A 17,872-nucleotide genomic window follows, 5' to 3' on the forward strand; every position below is an offset into this window, starting at 1 on the left:
AAGTTAATGTAGCACCGAGATAGAAATACAGGGATGAATGAGTGTGCAGACATTAATGAATGCACAAGTTCACAGGTTGAATGACTATGGCATGGAATTAATGTGAATGTGTGAGCGAAGGGGTCGATAGGTACATCAGTGAAAGACTACCAGAATAAATCAGTGCACTTGGTGAATGATTGCAGTAGTGAATGAACTTAAAGTGTGAGTACAGAAGCGAACGAGTGAGGTAGTGAATTTTGAAGTGTGTATGGTGTGAGTGTAGAGAATGCGTAGAGTAATTAATAGGTGTGGTAGAGTGAATGTGTGCCAGTGCAGGAGTGATTGAGAGCAGAAGTGACTAGCAAGCACAGGAATGAATATGTGGGTGTGAATAAGTGCAGCATAAAGTGAGAGGATCAGTCAGCTAGTGCAACAGCGAGAAAATGTCTAAGTGCATGCAGCAGTGAATGAGTACACAAATGACGTGAGCAGGAGTGAGTGCAGCACTCAATAGGTTCTAGAATGAATGGATTAGTGACTACATGAGTGAAGATGTGTGTGTGGCTGTGGTGGTGTGGGTGGGTGTGGTTATGTGTGTATGGTTGTTTGTGGTTTTGTGTGGTTGTGAGTCTGTGGGGGTGGGTGTTTGGTTGTGGGTGGGTGTGGTTTTGTGTGGATGTGGTTATGTGTGGGTGTGGTTGTGTTATTTTTTGTGGTTGTGTGTGTGGTTGGGTGTGGTTGCATGGTTGTGTGTATATGTGTGGTTATGTGTGTCATGTTGCTCTGCGTTGGTTTAGTGGTTGTGTGTGTGTGGTTGTTTGTGTGTGTGGTTGTGTGTATGGGTGTGTGTGTGGATGTGGCTGTGTGTGGTGCTTTTGCGTGTGGCTGTGTGTGTGGTTATGGGTAGGTGTGGGTGGTTGCGTGTGTGGTTGTGTTTTGCTGTGGCTGTGTGAAGTTTGTGTGGTTGTGGGTGGTTTCGTGTGGGTGTGGTGATTTTGTGTGTGTGGTTGTATGTGGTTGTGTGTGTGTGTATGGATGTGGGTGTGTGGTTATGTGCGTGTGGTTGTGTGTGTGTGTGGTGTTGTGGTTGTGTCGCTCTACGAAACTGGTATTAATTATTAGCTGGAAAAATAACAAGTCTTTAATTACAAATCTTTTACGATCAATAGAAGCTTCTATGAGTTGCCATTTAGAGCCTGCTCAGCGGGCATTTTATAATCGAGTGCGTTTTAAAGCAGTTAGAGCGGCAAACTTGAAGAATGGTGTTCTTTAGCAAACTTTGTATGCAAAAAGATGATGAGGAAAGTAGCAAGGATATGGAAAAACTGGGAATCTAATGAGTTATTTTTGGAAAAATGAATAGGGTAAGAATCATGTTTATATGGTCTCAGAAACACTTGTGAGTAAAATGATAGGTGCTACAGTTACCGAAGGGGCGGGGGGAGCTTGGGATTGCTGGACTTTCAGAAATATTTCCTGGCATCAACTGTCTAGTAGTTACATTGCTTTCAACGCCCTCCTCTAGTTTCCATTATTCAAATTGTTTCTTATGCTAAAGAATGTGGGGTTCCTGAGACATTGACTCAAGAAACAAAGCCAGACAATTGCTCCAAGATGATAAAGTTAATCTGTTTTTTAGATATTGGTATGATGATTTTATTTGGGGTTGGATGATATGGTCCAGAAGATAAGACTAAATTGGGAAAACCACACAGGAATCAAAGGAGCATAAGATTCCAGTAATGTTGCCTTGCAACAAGCAGAGGCAAATGCAATCATAAATACTACAAATATATTATTATCTTGGTTATTCAACTTTTAGAGGAGTCCATTTCCATCACATGGCTTTTTTTTAATGAGTGGATGTTGTATCGCACTCCTGAATTAGTGAACAGGATAGTTCCTGGCACCAGTAGGGGTTGCCCGAAGTGCAATCAGACGTGGGGTTGGTTGCACATGTTTTGTTTTGTTCTTGGGGACATCTGGAGATTTGTAGAGTGCTGGGTTCCAGGCAGGAGGTGGGATCATCCATTGGGATATCTATCTCTGCCAGAGAGTGGCACTTTTGGGCATTTGAGACGGAAAGATGACAAGTTAAAATGATAGAGAGCATTTATATTAATTGCAATGTTGGTTGCCCACTCCCTTATTACTACTTAATGGAAATTCTCCAATGCGCCTAAATTAGTAGAAGGGCAGGTAAAATGCGGTATTCAGCAAACCTGGAAGCTTTTTAGCTTTTTTCCCCATTGTTTTATTGGCATTTACAATAAAAGACAAAGAAAAACACTATTGAATCATGGTCAACAAGTAGAGCAACCAAAATATGCCATAAAACGCGATATACAAAATCAAGAGGTACAGTAGAAGAACTCATGGAGCGGGAGGGCAGATGAGGGGGAGGGAGGAGGGCAGGTCAAATAAAGGAACATCATTTAGCATCCTTTGCTAACATAGCTAGTGAGATGAGCATTCAAAATTGCTACAGCAAAAAGGAAAGGCAGGCATCATTCTCCATCAGAATAGTGTAGGTGTTAAAGTACAGAATAGGCAATAGGTGCATACTTGTTCAATAAGAAAGGAACTATTAATCAAAGCTACACATGCATGTTTGCAGAAAGGTTACTGGTCTGGGCTGCGAGGCCTGGGGATCTGAAGGGGAATCCGTCGTGGTATGTAGGTAAGGAGTAGATATGTGCGAGCGTAGATACAAAATGAGCAGTTCCCAGATCCCTTTTGGGCGAGGTGTTGGTGGCATCTGTTCCCAAAAGTTAGCAAGCTGTTCTTGACAGTAAGTGTCATCTTGAAACCAGGACTTGGCTTTGGGCGCCTGTGCCAGGCCCCAGTGCATGGCTACACAACTCTTCGCTAGCAACAAAAGCATAGCCATCAGAAGGTCTTTCACATAACCTAAAAGACATATCAGTGGGGTCCGTGGAATCGGGCGCCCAATTATCAACTCCATTTTATGAAGAACCGGCTGCTAGTATTTATTTTTTTAATTTATTGAGTTTTATTTAGCGCTGGCTAGACCCATCACTTGTGGGCACTCCCAGGTAAGAGGCAAACAGAAATAAAGAAAAATGGCCTGGCAGTGAAGTGCAGTAGTTATTAGAACTCTTTAGGTTTAAATAGGGAAAAGGAAGCACTGGCACTTTGAAGGAATATTGGCACTTTTCTTTCTTCACTCGCTAGACTTTAGGCATTTGGAGAAGACGGTATCCTTCTTGGCCTAGCAGCGCTTTAGGGAGCAAAAGCATTGTATAATGGGATACACTGTAATCTGTTTTCCATTCAGCAGCTCGTTTCATTTATGGGGCCAAAAGAAGCGACCACATCACACCGATGTTATCCACCCTCAGCTGTTTTCCAATCGAGGCTAGAGCTATCTACAAGACTGCTTGTATCACCCACAAAGCCTTGCACTTCTCCTCTCCTCGCTACCTGGCGAATAAACTGAAACTCTCTGGAGGCTCTAGACCAGAGGTCTTCAAACTTTTTGATGCTGAGACCCCCCTGTCAAAAAATGTTTGGCATAAGGACCCCCTCCGACAAAAAATTCCAGAACTTGGTACTCCTCATCGACAACCAAAAGCGCCCCCAATTACCACGGCAAATCATTTTACAGTGGGGAAATAGTATTAAACAGTGTTTAGAAAATCAAAGGTTTGTTCATGTCAGTGTCCCTAGAAGTGCCCTTCTATGCAGGCCAGACATTCTGTACAGTGGGAGGCTTAGTGTCTGGAAGGAGAATGGCATCCATTGTGAGCACGTGTTCCCATGCATTTGGTGCAGGTGGAGGACAACATGTTGCACGGTCAGACTGGCTAAACTGAGCCTTCGCCTTGAAAGGCCTTTGCAGGGTGAGGGTCAGAAGAGAGGTCGTGAAAGATTGCAAAACACACTTGTATAGAGATGGAAGCCAAAAGACACACGTTGTTTCTTTTTTGTGGGTGAAGTTCATTGTACCCAGAGGCCGGTAATCTAACAGACAGGTAAACTAGATCATTCAAGATCACACAGGCAGTCGGCGAGGACCTGAGTGGCCTCCAAATTAGTACACACAGCGATTCTGTAAGAGCCTGGCCTTGTCATGAGACAGACAGCTGTTTACCGCACGCCATTGTCTCCTCCTTCTCCCCTCCCCGGTACCTGGGTGATTTATGACGTTTTATTGCTGACAAACTTATAGACCAGTCATGGAAAATGATGCCACGAGAGAACAGTGTTGGCACACATTGGTATTCAATACCACAATGACAACAGCATATATATGGAGGAAACCATTCAGCCTTGAGTCACATGTGCTTAGTTTAGGACACAAAATCTCATTGCAAACAAAATGGCGGGATGTGTTCTATATGAACTGAAGACCCACAAAGTATTCACTGCTGCAGCATGTCAAAGGTATTGTAATTGCGTTTATACAGCGCTAATTACCCCTGAAGAAGTGTTGAAGCGCTTTTTCAGCGAGTAGCACGCTTCTCCAGAACCCATAAAGAATTAGTGGTGAATTAGTATAGTGAAAAAGGAAAGTAATTTGGAGTGGTGGATATGGTATTATATTATTTGGATTGAGAAGGATAGTAGAGAGATGTTTTGGAGCTTATAGCAGTAGTAGGAGGCTTGGGATGAGTAAAAGGGAGACGGAGGGGGAAGAGTCAGAGGGCAGGGTTTAGAAAGGCTTGTTTGGGGGGAGGGATCAGAATAGCAGAAGAGGTATGAAAAAGTTAAGAATGAACTAAATGGACATTTCGAGAGTTAGTGCTTGGCCACGTTTTCTGAGTAATGCTTTGATTTTACTCATGAGAAGATACTTATGCATTGAAACTGTAGTTGTATCTACATGGTTGACTACATTTTCTGGCATATTCTTATGTTTTGCTGTATTACCACAAATATTACTTCCATTGCTTGTCATTTATAGAATCTATCTTAATACATTTGAACTGCACAATTTAAATTACTCCATGTTTTGTAATCTCGTTTCCTTGCAAAAAACATGAAAAAGCATAATTTTGTAATTACAAATGTCATCATTTTTCTATTATGTATAGCACCAATATCTTTAAAATACATTTATTTTCAGGACATAATGATCTGTTTCTAACCACAGCTGAAATTCAGAAGGCTATTTAGGTTTCCATGAGCCCATATTCACAAATCTAGTGGTTAGCGCATTTATAAACCACAACCAATGCCCTCCTTTAGGTGGAGTCTATAAGTGGGTGGAACAGCCTATGAACATTCTGACTGCATCAGGTATTAGATCAAAACCTAGACAGTTGGTCCTGTATATATAAGAACCTGCTGCTAATAGATTAGAACTGGGAACGTACATAGAATGTGGATCCAGTCTACATAGCCTTGACATCAGGGACATGAATTTGTGATCTCTTGTTTACATTTATAAAGATATACAAGGATATTATAGATCAGCCATTAGCCGCAGGTTTCTGCACTTTGCATCATGCCGTTTTAAGAGCGTGATCACAAGCTTCATTCCATATTGCGGGGTTAATTTCATGAACTGCTTCCTTTTCCTGAGCCTTTAGAATTCTCTCTTGTCACTGCAACATTTGCACTAATATTTCATTGCACCTCCTATTGAATTTAATATACGTTATTTTTCCTATTTAAAAAACACTGCTACGTGTAATAAAAAGACATGAGACGCTATTGTGGCCACCAGTCTCATGTATTGCGATTTTGTGAATATTTGCTATTTAGAACTTTTTGACAAAAAATGATGTCCTCAGATGAACTCTCCCAGACCGTTTTTAAATGATTCCTCCATGTGCTAAAGTTTTTTGTACTACAAAAATCACTACATTAAGTAAGGTGCAATCATGGATTCTTTACAAATGAACAAATACCCATCGCTTTTTTTGGGAAAGTGTGGCTGGCAACTGTAGTTGGCCAGAAGCATCATATTAATCTGCTGCTACAAGAATAAAAGCGGAAAGAACATGGAAAATAAACATTTAAATGTCACAAAAATGAATATGTAACTGCAGCTACGAAAACAGAAAGTACACCAAAAATAAACACCATTCCAACGTCATAAAAATGAACCTGAGCCTTTTTCCTGATCCCCCCCCCCACCCACCTCAATCAAGGAAACAGATAACAATCTGTGTGTGTGTTTTTGCGTGCATGCTAGATAGTTTCAGTGTATGTCTGCAGCTGAAAAAACAGGGCATGGGGGATGAGGAGGGGGCTTACCTAATTATTCCTGGAAGTTTCGGGTTGCCTTGGAAACCAGCCGGGAAGGAGATCCTAATGCAGAGGCAGCAATGAGCCACGAAGATGTTTTGGAAAAAAGAACTCGAGGTGAAAGCAGCACCCGCCAAGAAAGACAACTGGATCCACTGAAAGGCAGCAGTGACGGCGCAGAACTCCGTGGAAATACAGCCTGCATTACGAAGGTGCTGGACCATCTTTATTGACAAAGTTTGCGGGCATTTCCTGGTTGCATGCTGCAGTCTCTCTGATTGGAGGACAGGCATTGATGACGTAGCCACATTATGATTGGCTTATTTTGCCCTGTCCTCCAATCAGAGAAGCTCCTGGGATGTAATTATTTCGAATCCAAAAGAAAACAAAAGCGTTTTGGATTCGAGGCAGCAGTGAGGCAGGTGAATGCGCGACCCCCTGCCAATGACTCCACGCCCCCCCCTAGGGGTCGCGCCCCATAGATTGAAGACCTATGCTCTAGACCATCACGTAATGCGGAAAATCTTCTGCTTGAACCTCCCACTTTCAAGAAGGAAAGATCGATGGCCCAATCCTTTTCAGGCAACGCAGTGAGAATCTGGAACTCCCTTCCGCCGCAGCTCCGGACCACCACCTCCTCCCAGGCCTTCAAGACGGACCTCAAAGTTCTCCTCCTTCAAAGACACTTCCAAATGTAATCCATGTCCTCTCTATTATCTGAAGGAAGCCCTTCCATTATAGAAAAATCTACTGTACATGACTATGGAAGTGTCTTCCCAGTGTGTTCTTGTGGTTTGAGAGTCTGCCATTTATTGCGGTATTATCTTTCTATTTGTGTTTGGTACTCGTGTGTAATATGCACCCGTCACTTTCTCTTGTAACACACTGTTAGTTCTACCTCTTACATTTGTTTAGTTTCGATACCTGCACAAGTGCCACCATGGCCTACGTAACGTTTGTTCTTGTGCCTGAGGGCCCTCCATATATTACAGTATTATACCTCTATGTTTACTTTGTACGCTTTTGTAACCTGCACACGTCACTTTTTCCTCCTGTAATGCACCGTTTGCTCCTCTTGTATTTTGTTGGCTCACGATTGTCATTATTGCTTCATTTAATGTAACGTTTGCTTTTATTTTTTGTTCACTTGTAATGTTCTCATTTATCAGTTCTGTTCCTATTGTGAAGCGCTCTGACACCTTCGGGTAAAGTCCGCGCTATATAAAACGCACAAATAAATAAATAAATAAACTTTAGAATGTGCAATAACTTGCGATAATTGGGAATTGTGATATCTAGGGAAGAAGTCACCTTTCCTGTCACAATTGCACTTTTGGTATCGCACGCACTATATGATGTTTTACTTCTTATGTCGTATAATATTTTGAGAAATTTGGAGATCAATGTAAAGATCAGACTTTGGTTGCCTATGCTCCGGAGGGGGTGGGGGGCGAGAACACGTTTTTCTAGATGTCTCAAGTGTTTTTAGGATGACGTAATTTGGTCCATTTTTCTTTCTTGTTATTTATTGCTTTACCAGCCATTGTTGTATCTCACCTATGCTACCCCCCTGCCTGCGCTTGGTACCTTCCCCTCCCCAGCGCGTGAGCCCCCCTGATTGGTTCCCCTATATTCCATTCCCTCCAGGTTCACCATCCTTGTTATGATCTGTCACAACAGATGTTCCACTGACCCACGCACCACCATCGGTGTGGGGCTGTTATTAATAAACTCATACTTAATAACCTCTACTGAATTGTGACTACTTCTTAACAGTGGCGACGAGTACGAGCGGAACTACAGCCTCACACCGTGGTATTTCCAGAAACAGCTGATGATCTGATAACTTAATGAAAACTATTAATGAACGTGAGATCGGGTCGAATTCCTCCTACCTGATGAAGCTGTTTCGCTGATGATTGAAAATGGACTGCCTGTCGTCATTTAAGGATGAAGACGTCGCTCATTTAAGTCGGTAGTGCATCCCCGATCCTCTGCAGTGTCAGTGCCTGCGGAAAAGAACGTCTTGTGTCGAGATTTGAGTATCTCAGGACGTCCGATGATTTGCAGTCTTGCATGTTGGATCCTATATGCGGGAGCAGTTAGTCACGACTTAACAGCTGCAGCATCGCTTTGAGGTACGGCCGCACGGCATTCCCAGTTTTCCTCTTCTCAAGTGTTGCTTGTGGGTGCCTGAAGTGGTCTACGGTCATCGGCAGTATTTTCATGAAACTTTTCTGTCAGCCGTTCCTCCGATTGCTGTGCGCATTTCCTCAGGCAATTCCAGTCAGCTGTGTTCGCGCTTCTTTTCAACGCCATCTGCGCATGCTCGGCTGCGTGTGACGTCACTGGAACGCGGCGCTGGATGCCATTTAAAAAAAAAAAAGTGGTGATTGAAATCTCCCCGCGAGTCAAGGTTCGAGCCTGGCCAATGTTTAACTAATTTGCGGAATGTATAAAACAAGGCCACCAATTTTACAAGCATAACTTGATGGCGCAATATAATTTAGGCATCAACTCCATCACTCGCTCTCGTAGTAATTGAGCGTGTTGCTCGAGTCTCTGTGTTTTTGAGCCTGAACAACGCTCCATTAAACGTGAATAAACAGGGAAGGAATATCTTACCTGAGCAACTGGATAAATACTAATCCAGTGACTATGTATGAACTGTGACAGTAAATACTTCACACACACATTGAAAAGTTTTAATTCAAAAAGAGGTGCATTAAGTTAATCTACCAGTTTATTTGTAATTTGAACACATCCACTCATATACAAAGAATAAGGTCAACAAGCAACAGTGAGATCTTGAAGGTTCCCCACCGCCATGTGTGCTCTTAGTTCTTTAAATCTTTCTCAACCACAAGCGTTCCTACCTCTTAAAGGTGCACCATGCATGCCTTGGAAAGAGTGGAAAGAATACTTCATTAATTACATTGAGACAGTGGAAGATGATGATTTCACAGCGGTGAAGAAAAAAAAAGTACTGTTGTACTGTTTAGGGCCAGGCGGTGTGAAGACCTATAACAACATAGAGAAGAAAGTGAGAACTGGTGATGATGTATATCAGCATGCCTTAGATGATCTGGACGATCACTTCTCGCCCATTGTGTGTGTGGCTGTTGATCGGTACAAATTCTCAAGAAGAAAGCAAGGGAAAGAAGAGAGCATTGAAGATTATGTTGCGGCCTTGAACAACTTAGCCTTGACATGCAGATTTGGAGCACTGCAAGAGGAGTTTGTGCGTGATTAAATAATTATGCACGCGAGCAACCCCAATATCCAGGACAAACTTTGGGTCAACGGAGAGGCTTCGCTGAAAGAAGTTGTTGCTCTGGTCAAGAAAGCTGAACTCACTGGCAGATGCGCCAAAGCAGTTATGGATGAACCTGTGGAAGTTAAAGCTATTAGATCCTCAAATGCAACCAAACTAAAACACAAAGGAAATAAGAGAGAAGTGAGACATGAATATCACAAAAGAAATGAACTAAGCAAACCAAGACAAAGCAGTGACAGACGTGGTAGTACCAGAGACAATGAGTTCGCCGAACTTAGATGTTATCGCTGTGGGTCTCCAACCCATTTATCTGATTCTAAAAAGTGTCCAGCTATACATCAAAAATGCTTGTCATGTGGAATGACTGGACACATTGCTAAAGCATGCAATAGGAAAATTTATAAACAAAACAGACAAGTCCGACAAATTCATGAAGAGAGTGATTCCACAGATGAAGATTCTGAGTATTCTGACTCCGACAGCGTCAGTTATGTCTTCTCAATTGAATATGACGTGTTGGAACTCACGCCGACTAAGAAGAAAAAACCCATGTGTGCTGTAAAATTGGGTGGTGTGACAGTCAATCTGATGGCAGACTCTGGTTCTCCCTTCACAATTATCAACGAAAATGTGTGGAAGCAATTCTCGGATAAAGTTGGTTCAACTCTTGAAAAATCAAAGGTCATCGCTAGAAGTTACACGGGAAACAACATAGAATTCTTAGGAACTCGCGATCTAGAATTTGAATTTAAAAACAGGAGAGCATTGTGCAGACTTTTTGTTGCTAAGAAAGGCCCTTCTGTCCTGGGTTGGAGTGACCAAGCTGATCTTGGTATCATGCTTGATCCAAACAGCGCTGATCCGGTGTTGTCTATTGATGATTCTTGTAAACTGGCTATACTAAAAGACTTTCCAGAAGTGTTCTCAGGTAAAGTTGGTCTTCTGAACAGTTTCGAACATAAAATTGAGCTAAAAGACGCAGCTGTTCCTTGCATTCACAAGGTAAGACATCTACCAGTGTCAGTGAGGGATGATGTTCAAGCAGAATTAAACAAACTTGTCACATATGGTATTATAGAAGAGGTGGAATCTGCGGAGTGGGTTTCCCCCTTGGTTGTTGTCAAACGTCCAAATGGGAAAATTAGACTTTGCATCGATCTCAGGGACCTTAATAAGAACATTATTGTAGATCAATACCCCTTGCCTCGTATTTGCGAAATGTTTAGTGCCACAAATGATATGTGTGTATTTTCCATTTTAGACTTGAAATCCGCATACCACCAAATCCCCCTACACACTGACAGTAAAAAATTCACAACCTTTATCACACCCTCTGGTTGTTATCAGTTTACCAGAGTACCTTTTGGTTTAGCCTCTGCAGCAGCACTGTTCCAAAGGGTCATGACATCCATTCTGGAAGGTGTTGATGGCATCAGGTTTTTCCAAGATGATATCCTGGTCATGGGCAGCAACCAATTGGAACATGACACACGCCTTAGACAAGTTTTTAACAAATTGAAAATGCATGGTTTAACTGTAGAATTAGACAAATGTAAAATCTCACAGGACAAAGTGATTTACCTTGGGCACACCATCAGCCATGAAGGTATTAAACCCAAACAAGGTTTAGTGGATGCAATCCTCAATGCTCCGTGTCCCTCGAGCAAAGAAGATGTAAGAGCTTTTCTTGGCTTGACGGAGTATTACTCCAAGTTCATTAGGAATTTCTCAGAAAAGACCTACAGTATAAGACAATTACTGAAAAATAAAACCAAATTTGCCTGGTCACCTGACTGTCAGGTCACTTTTGATACCATCAAAAAGGAAATCAGTGAGGCACCTTTTCTCAAAGGTTTTGATCCCAAAGCAGAAATCTACATAACGACCGATGCTAGCAACAATGGAATTGGTGCTGTTCTAGCTCAGAAGGACGCATCGAACCATGAATGGATTGTAGCCTTTGCCTCCAGGTCGCTCACCTCTGCAGAGGAAAAGTACTCGGTAATTGAGCGCGAAATGCTGGCCTGTTCATGGGCGCTCAATCACTTCAGAGCATATGTGTGGGGGTATGAAATCCATCTTCGCACAGACCACAAGCCATTGATCAAGATACTGTCTGCCTCGGGTCTGCAAAATGCTTCACCAAGACTGAGCAAAATGTCAATCAAACTGTTGGATTACAACTACACAGTGGAATATTGGCCAGGAGTGAAAAACAAAATTGCTGACTTCCTCAGCAGACTGCCTCTGCCTCTCGTAGAAAACATGGCCACACAGGAAGATGAGGAGAAAGTGGCGCTGCTCTTCAACACAGACCTGGACGGAATATCGGCGGAAGAATGGGGACAACACATGTTGCATGACTCAACGCTGCAAGAGGTATGCAAATTCGTCAACTCTGCATGGCCTGAAAAGCGCAACCTAAATGACACTATCAAACCGTACTGGGAAACAAGAAATGAACTCAGTTGGGAAAATGGTGTGCTGTACAGAATCGGTAAAGCTATAGCCCCTGTCACGCTCAGAGACAAAATTCTAAAATTGTGCCACATTGGCCACCTTGGCATCACCAAGACTAAGCAAAGAGTCAGGTCAAGTTATTGGTGGCCGGGTATTGACAAACAAATTGAGGTCCAGGTCAGGAACTGTGTAGAATGCTGTGACTCTGACAAAACCCTCAAAACGTCTAAAGTCAGTCTCTCTCCAATTCAACCCCCCCTAATGGCATGGGAGAAGCTTGGCTTGGACATAGTGGGGCCCATCGAAGGTCACGACGGCGAAATCAAATACATCCTTGTGGCAATAGATCATTTCTCCAAATGGCCTGAAATAAAAATTGTCGAAGAAATTGACAGCTCAGAATTCATTAATTTTCTGGACAAACTGTTTTTGAGTGAAGGATTACCCAAATCGGTACTCACTGATAATGGTCCGCAATTCTGCTCAGAGGCATTCAAGTCGTTTCTAGCAAGGAACTACATCACTCATCACACCACTTCAATTTACCACCCAGAAGGTAATGGTCTCACTGAACGTTTCAACCGTGTCTTAAAGGGACATATACAACTATCTAGAAATGCAAACCAAAACTGGGAAGAAGAAATTTACAAACTCATCTGGGCATTCAGGATATCTCCGTGTGCCAGCACATGCACTGCACCATTTGTTCTCATGAGAAGCAGACAGCCTTTGAGCATCGACCTGGGTTGGATGCCCAAATCAAAACAAATTGAGTGGTCACCTGATAACATCAGGAATAACATTATCAAAGCTCAGAAATACTACAAGCAATGGTATGATTCGAAACACAGTACTAAAGGACATGCTTTTAAAGTAGGCGATCTGGTGAAAGTTTGTTTGGAAAAAAAAGTAAAGAAAGGAGAAAGCAGATTCACTGTTCCTCTTTACATTGATGAACTGTTTAACAATGCGGCAAGACTCAGCGATGGGAAAGTATGGCACATGAGCAGACTGGCAAAGTATCATCCTGGTGACAAGTCTCACATTCAACAACAACATGTCACTGTTAGCAATGATCTGTGGGTAGACGTTGACAAATCTTGTGTTGAAGAGAGTAATTTGCCTAGGGATGTCATCACACACGATCTCCAACCTGACACTGACTCAGATGATGGTCAATCGACAGATCGGTCTGTTGGTGCCTATCCCAGCACTTCGACATACAATCGAAGTGGTCATGATGACCCACATTCTGACTCTCAATCAATCAAGACATTTGTAGAGCGCACTACTTACCCGGAGGCTCTCAAGGCGCTTGGGGGAGGGGGGGGGGGGGTGCTGCTACTGCTCGAACAGCCAGGTCTTGAGCTTCTTCCTGAAGGAGAGGTGGTCTTGGGTCAGGCGCAGGTCGGTCGGGAGGGAGTTCCAGGTCTTGGCGGCCAGGTAGGAGAAGGACCTTCCTCCTGTTGTCGCTCTTCGGACGCGGGGAATGGCGGCGAGGGCGTGACTGGCTGATCGGAGGTGGCGTTTGGGAGCGTAGAAGTTGATGCGGTTGTTGAGGTAGCTCGGGCCCTGATCGTGAAGGGCTTTGTGTGCGTGGGTGAGGAGACGGAAGGTGATTCTTTTGTTGACGGGGAGCCAATGGAGGTCTCTCAGATGTCCGGAGATGTGGCTGTGTCGTGGGATGTCGAGGATGAGTCTGGCTGAGGTGTTCTGGATCCGCTGGAGTCTCTTCTGGAGCTTGGCGGTGGTTCCGGCGTAGAGGGCGTTGCCGTAGTCCAGACGGCTGGTGACGAGGGCCTGGGTGACCGTCTTCCTGGTCTCGGTGGGGATCCACCGGAAGATCTTACGTAGCATGCGCAGGATGTTGAAGCACGACGAGGAGACGGCGTTGACTTGTCTGGTCATGGAGAGGGAGGAGTCCAGGATGAAGCCCAGGTTGCGTGCGTGGTCTGTCGGTTTGGGGGCGGTGCCCAGGGCGAGGGGCCACCAGGAGTCGTCCCAGGCGGAGGGCGAGGAGCCCAGGATGAGGACTTCCGTCTTGTCTGAGTTCAGTTTCAGGCGGCTGGTCGTCATCCACTCGGCTACGTCTTTCATCCCTTCGTGAAGGTTGGCTCTGGCGGCGGCGGGGTCGTTGGTCAGGGAGAGGATCAGCTGGGTGTCGTCCGCGTAGGAGATGATGTTGAGGTTGTGCTGGCGTGCGATGGCCGCGAGGGGGCTCATGTAGACGTTGAAGAGGGTGGGGCTCAGCGAGGATCCTTGAGGGACGCCGCAGATGACTTCGGTGGCCTCTGACTTGTACGGTGGTAGGCGGACTCTCTGTGTTCTTCCGTCGAGGAAGGAGATGATCCATTCCAGTGCTTTCTCCTGGATTCCGACGTTGCTGAGGCGCTGCACTAGGGTGCGGTGGCAGACAGTGTCGAAAGCCGCGGAGAGGTCTAGGAGGATGAGGGCCGCTGTTTCTCCGTTGTCCATCAGGGCTCGGATGTCATCGGTGGCAGCGATGAGGGCGGTCTCGGTGCTGTGGTTGGCTCGGAAGCCAGACTGGGAGGGGTCGAGGGATCCATTCGTCTCGAGGAAGGCGGCCAGCTGTTTGTTGACGGTCTTCTCGATGACTTTGGCTGGAAACGGGAGGAGCGAGATGGGGCGGTAATTCTTGAGTTCGGTGGGGTCCGCTGTAGGTTTCTTGAGTAGGGCGCTGAGTTCGGCGTGCTTCCAGCTCTCCGGGAAGGTGGCGAAGGAGGTGTTGATGATGTCCCGCAGGTGGGGTGCAATGACGGCGTCGGCCTTGTTGAAGACGTGGTGAGTGCAGGGGTCAGTTGGAGATCCGGAGTGGATAGAGTTCATCATGCTGACGGTGTCATCGGTGCTGATCGGAGTCCAGGCGCGGAGGGTGGTGGTGGGGGGCGGTGGTTCGGTCGTGGCGTGCGTCGGTTGGGTGCTGAAGCTGTTGTGTATGTCCGCGATCTTGTTGTGGAAGTAGGAGGCGAGGGAGTTGCAGAGGTCTTGCGATGGGGTGATGTCGTTGTTTCCGGCGTTGGGGTTGGAGAGCTCTTTCACGATGTTGAAGAGTTCCTTGCAGTTGTGTGCGTTGTTGTCCAGCCGGTCCTTGAATGCAGTTTTCTTGGTGGCGCGGATCAGTTGGTGGTGCTTCCGGGTGGCAAGCTTGAGGGTGGTCATGTTGTCCGGTGTTGGTTCTCTTCTCCAGGTTTTCTCGAGGGCTCGGCAGTTCTTCTTGGAGCTCTTGAGTTCGTCGGTGAACCATGGGGCCTTCTTGCTGCCGGGTCTGCTGGGCGGGGTCCTCAGTGGGGCGAGTTCGTCCGCGCAGTTGCTGATCCACTTCGTGAGGTTGTCGGCGGCCTGGCTGGGGTTCGCTGAGCTGGAGGGAGGGTGCTGGCTCGTCGTTCTTTTGAAGGTGAAGTGGACGCAGCTGTGGTCCGTCCAGTGGAGTCCGGTGGCGTGGCTGAAGGCGATGTCTTTGCTGGATGAGAAGACAGCGTCGAGTGTGTGTCCGGCGAGGTGGGTGGGGGTGGACACCAGCTGCTTGAGGCCGAGGTTGGCTAGGTTGTCGAGCAGGGTGATGGTGTTGCGGTCGTTGTTGTTCTCCAGGTGGAAGTTGATGTCCCCCAGGAGGATGTAGTCAGCGGAGGGGAGGGCCTGCGGGCTGATGAGGTCGGCGATGTCCTCGCTGAATTGTGTGCGTGGTCCCGGGGGTCGGTAGATCAGGGTGCCTCTGAGGGTGGTCTTCGGGTCGGTGTGGATCTGGAAGTGCAGGTGTTCGGCGGTTGTCAGGGTGTCGTCGGTGTTGGTCGTGATGCGGATGGTGTCCCTGTGGATGATGGCGATGCCTCCTCCTGTGTTGTTGATGCGATCCCTTTGGATGATCTTGTAGCCCTCTGGGATGGCGATGGCGATGTCGGGCGCTGAGGAGTCGTTCATCCAGGTTTCCGTGAGGAAGGCGACGTCAGGAGCTGTGGTGTCGAGGAGGTTCCAGAGTTCGATGGCGTGTCTGTGGACGGAGCGGGTGTTGAGGAGGATGCACTTCAGGTGGTTGCTGCTGCTGTTCGGCTTGGCGGGTGTTGGTGCGGGGCAGGTCCGGATGCAGGTGAACTTGCAGGCGTGGCAGCTGAAGGGTCCGTGGGTCCGTTTCGGGGTGGCTCGGTAGCAGCCTGGGATTCGGCCGGTGTTGAGTGCGATGATGGTGGCGGCGTCGTAGGTCCGGCGGGAGGGCTGGGGTCTGCGAGGGCCAGGGGTCCTGGCACTGGGCGCGGTCCAGGCGCGGAGGGCGCAGACGGGCTTACCTTTGGCGCGCCTTCAGCGCGCAATCGGCGCGCCCGCTGCGCGTGCACGCTGCGCGTTGGCCACTCTGCCATAAGAGGAGAGTGGAGGGGGCGGAGCGAGGGAGGGGCAGCTGGGAGGCGGGAGCGGGGCGGCGAATGGGAAGGCTCCTGGTGGAGGGGGGCGGGGCCGCAGGGGATCAGCGGCGGGGAGCGGGGATGTGGCGGGGGCACAGCGGGAGTAAAAACGGCGGGAAAAGCGGCGGACTGGGCAAGAGACTGGCAGGAAGAAAAAAGCTGGGCAAAGCGGGGGAAAGCAGTCCCAACACAGGGGGGACAGACCAGAGTGCAGAGGCAGGAAAAGAAAAGGTCACGCAGGCAGCAGAAGCGGCGCTGCGCTTCAGAAGCAGAGACCACGCCTCGTGGTCAGGGGCACAGCTGCGAGCAGCGGCGGGAACGGGCAGCAGGGCACACCCACGGGGAGTGTGCGCAGTGCGTGGAGGAGTGACCGGCACAGAGGTCTGAAGTTGACGGTCACAGGTTCAGTAGTAGGTTTAGCAGAACTAGCCATGATTCCCATTCTGACTCTGAATGTGCACCTGACTTACCGTTAATCTCAGGGAGGTTTGGCAGAACCATCCGAAGACCAAAACGTTTAGAGGACTTTGTCTGTGACTAGCTGCCCTTAGCTCATCCTCCGTCATGTTAATGTTTACCACACCCTGTGGCACAGTTGTTTAAATTCTCAAGAGAGGAAGATGTGTTGTATCTCACCTATGCTACCCCCCTGCCTGCGCTTGGTACCTTCCCCTCCCCAGCGCGTGAGCCCCCCTGATTAGTTCCCCTACATTCCATTCCCTCCAGGTTCACCATCCTTGTTATGATCTGTCACAACAGATGGTTCCACTGACCCACGCACCACCATCGGTGTGGGGCTGTTATTAATAAACTCATACTTAATAACCTCTACTGAATCGTGACTACTTCTTAACAGCCATACGTTTCTATTGATGTATTGCAGCATGAATTGCCCTTCCTTGGAATACTGCCATTAAATGTAATTTAACAAGGGGGGTGGGGATGTCGTAAAGAAAACAAAGATATGGTCGGTGTAACAATGCTTTCAGCTAGAATGTCTGACTTCCGTCCTGCATTTCTTCGCAAAGGCTCACGGGTGTGATTGTATGAGATCAGTTCCAGCCTGCACTGGGCCCCTGATGCTTCACCCCTCATTGTTGTTGTCCCACCGAGCAGTGTCACTCCTCTACGCATGCGCACTCTTTTCCTCTGTGACCGTGCGGTCCCGGCGAGCAGTGTCTGCTTCCTGCGCATGCTCGCTCTTCCCTTCCCTGCCTGCAGATCAGGCAAGAGAGCAGTATCTCTTCTGTGCACATGCGCACTCGGTTCTTCCGGAAGTCTTACAGTGTGCCGGAAGTACTTGTCGTGATAGCGGATACGGAAGTCAGGTTGATGCTCTGCCTGAGTCCATCCCCGCATGGCCGTTGATGCGGCTCCGGCCTCGCGGTCTCTGTCGCGGCCCCGCTGCCTCGTGTGCTCGCCCCTGGCCAGGCCCGTTCAGCAGCATCAGCGCCTCGGGGCTCTGGAGCTCTGCGTCGCCAGACCCAGGCCAGAGGTCAGTATGGGGGGCGGGGGGGTCTGT

General features: G+C 47.1%; 1 protein-coding gene across 2 annotated transcripts in view; it reads left to right on the top strand.

Moving 5' to 3' along the window:
* Window positions 1–17,872, top strand: part of LOC144770927 (uncharacterized) — a 33,544-nt gene that overhangs the window by 2,223 nt on the left and 13,449 nt on the right. The window contains exon 1 of one of the 2 annotated variants that reach the window (XM_078655749.1): window positions 17,677–17,845. The exons of the other annotated variant lie outside the window; for it this stretch is intronic. The gene's annotated coding sequence lies outside the window, so the exon portion shown is untranslated. Of the gene's footprint in view, window positions 1–17,676; window positions 17,846–17,872 lie in introns of those variants that run through there. 2 annotated transcript variants of the gene reach the window in all.

This window comes from Lissotriton helveticus, chromosome 7, assembly GCF_964261635.1.
Source record: "Lissotriton helveticus chromosome 7, aLisHel1.1, whole genome shotgun sequence".
Classification (NCBI taxonomy): Eukaryota; Metazoa; Chordata; class Amphibia; order Caudata; family Salamandridae; genus Lissotriton; species Lissotriton helveticus.